Source organism: Oncorhynchus mykiss, chromosome 12 (assembly GCF_013265735.2).
Source record: "Oncorhynchus mykiss isolate Arlee chromosome 12, USDA_OmykA_1.1, whole genome shotgun sequence".
Classification (NCBI taxonomy): Eukaryota; Metazoa; Chordata; class Actinopteri; order Salmoniformes; family Salmonidae; genus Oncorhynchus; species Oncorhynchus mykiss.
The window spans coordinates 74426839-74430085 of record NC_048576.1 but is presented as its reverse complement, the minus strand read 5'-3'; positions in this window follow the sequence as shown (position 1 = coordinate 74430085).

Genomic DNA, 3247 nt, shown 5'->3' with positions numbered 1-3247 from the left:
GAGAACTACAGGCCTCTCCTGCCCTACCATGGCCAGAGGCAGCCGGGGAGAACTACAGGCCTCTCCTGCCCTACCATGGCCAGAGGCAGCCGGGGAGAACTACAGGCCTCTCCTGCCCTACCATGGCCAGAGGCAGCCGGGGAGAACTACAGGCCTCTCCTGCCCTACCATGGCCAGAGGCAACCAGGGAGAACTACAGGCCTCTCCTGCCCTACCATGGCCAGAGGCAGCCGGGGAGAACTACAGGCCTCTCCTGCCCTACCATGGCCAGAGGCAGCCGGGGAGAACTACAGGCCTCTCCTGCCCTACCATGGCCAGAGGCAGCCGGGAAGAACTACAGGGCTCTCCTGCCCTACCATGGCCAGAGGCAGCCGGGGAGAACTACAGGCCTCTCCTGCCCTACCATGGCCAGAGGCAGCCGGGGAGAACTACAGGCCTCTCCTGCCCTACCATGGCCAGAGGCAGCCGGGGAGAACTACAGGCCTCTCCTGCCCTACCATGGCCAGAGGCAGCCGGGGAGAACTACAGGCCTCTCCTGCCCTACCATGGCCAGAGGCAGCCGGGAAGAACTACAGGGCTCTCCAGGGCTTTATGTTGACTGTTAGGATTCCTAGTTCCCATCTGTGCCAAGAATGGATTTTTTCCACATGTGTAATATCTTTACTGTTACAATTTTATAACATATCATGCTTGAGCTGAACTTGTGAGATGGTACTTGTGAAGGGAGAAAACTTGATCCCGTATCTATCAACCTGTTTTAATCATGGTAAATCCATGATGTCATAAAGGAGAGGTGATCATAGCATCAGAACTGATTGATTCTAATTCTATGGAATATAACTTGTTTGCAGTCCTCTGTGACTATCATGACAACTTGTGCAAAAAATCTATACAGTTACATATCGGGATATAATATTTTAGCATATACGGTATCGTATCATTTTGAAGTATCGCAATGTTATTTTTGCGCTAGTTGGCTGTACCAGCAACAAAACTCAATTTTTCCTTCATAGGTATTTCTCCATCTTCTTTTCAAATAGGGAGCCACTTTGTTTTCAGCCCTTTTAATTCCATGACTGATCAAAACTTATTTTCTCATGACTCTGGCTGGATGTCCTTTGGGTGGTGGACCATTCTCAATACACACGGGAAACTGTTGAGCATGAAAAACCCAGCAGCGTTGCAGTTCTTGACACAAACCGGTGCCTGGCACCTACTACCATACTCTGTTCAAAGGGACTTAAATCTTTTGTCTTTCCCATTCACCCTCTGAATGGCACACATACACAATCCATGTCTCAATTGTCTCAAGGCTTTAAAATGATTCTTTAACCTGTCTCCTCCCCTTCATCTACACTGATTGAAGTGGATTTAACAAGTGACATCAATAAGGGATCATAGCTTTCTGGTCAGTCTATGTGTTACGCGGAGTGGAACAAGGGAACGCAAGAGCAGACTTAGACGAGGAGAAGTAACCAATAAGTAACCAAGGTATTTATTGAAACACAGGGGGAGATGGAGTGCAGGTCAGGGGAAGCTCGGGTGGGTTTCTGGAAACCAGGTGCCGAGACTGAGGCTGCAGCAAGAGGGGTTGAGACAGGGTAAGCAGGTCTGGAGGGGAATCCAAGGGAGTAGTAGTGTGGGAATCCAGGACAGAGTAGCAGCATGACGAGACGTGGGACTGGAGACAGGGACCATAGTCAGAGCGGGCAGAATGAGCAGAGAATACAATCTGGCAGCGTGGAAGTGGCAGGGCTGAGTATATGTAGAGGTCTTGATTATGGAACAGGTTGCAGCTGGTGGGGATCTGCTCTGACTCCAGCACACCTGTCTCCGCCCACACAATCACACACACACAGAGAGAGAGAGGGAGATGGATAGAGTACTGGGGGATTGGCGGCAGGTCAAGGAAACACAGGATGAGCAGTAGAGGGCGTTGCAGGAGCAGATGTGACACTATGTCATGGTAAGAGTAGCTGTTCATAATGTTTTGTACACTCAGTGTATGGTGAGCAATATGATAGGAATATCGAATCGCAATATATATAGAATCGGCACCTAAGTGTCGTGATAATATCGTATCGTGATAATATCGTGAGGTCCCTGGCAATTCCCAGCTCTAATGACAACCTAATTCCAACAATCACATCAAACATTCTGAACTTAATAACTCATCTTTCTTACTAGAGAGTGGCTGATTTTGACATTTTCTCAGAGTTTACTATGTGTATTTGCGATGGCTTTGAAGTGTAGTACTGCAGGTGATCTTGTCTGAAGGAGGCTGGTTCGATGAGACTGAAGACAAAAAGCTGGAGACAGCAGGTTCTGTGATGTTGGGTCTCTTACAAACATGATAATAATAGGCCTGCATTACGATAGGCAGTTAATTGTTAAATTACACTTACACTCCTTGCATCTTTCTTTTCCCCAATGCAGTTAAGCCAAAACCTTTCCATCCTTAACGCTACCTTGGAAGGTCACTGTCTCTGCGCTGATCGCCTGTGAGTAAGACGACACTAGCTAGCCAATGGGAGCGTAGTAGAACAACCCTCTGAATAATGGAGCGTGGTTTTGGCTTAACTGCGTTGGAAAAAAGAAAGACGCTTCCTTACCACCCAACTAAATTTGTCACTACTGAAAACATGGTGAAAAAGTAGCACTGTTTTAAAATAAACAAAACAAATAATTTGATCAGTATCTTTCAACGTGATAATAGAACAACTCAATATGCTCTATTGAAATAATAGTGTTAAAAAAATTACAAAAATCATCCATTGCCTTATTTTCAAACATGAAGTTTAGGAGTCAGGGTTTGGGACAGCCACCTCACAATAGAAATAGGTGTATAAACAATGACTTTGTACTACACAGAACAAAAATATAAACACAACATGTAAAGTGTTGGTCCCATGTTTCATTAGCTGAAATAAAAGATCGCAGAAATGTTCCATATGCATAAAAATCATATTTCTCTCAAATTTTGTGCACAAATTTGTTTACATCCCTGCTAGTAAGCATTTGCTGGGGACAATAAAAGGCCACTCTAAAATGTTCAGTTTTGTCACACAACACAATGCGACAGATGTCTCAAGTTTTGAGGGAGTGTGAAATTGGCATACTGACTGCAGGAATGTCCATCAGACCTGTTGCCAGAGAATTTACTGTTAATTTCTCTACCATAAGCCGCCTCCAACATAATTTTAGAGAACTTGGCAGTACGTCCAACCAGCCTCACAACAACAGACCA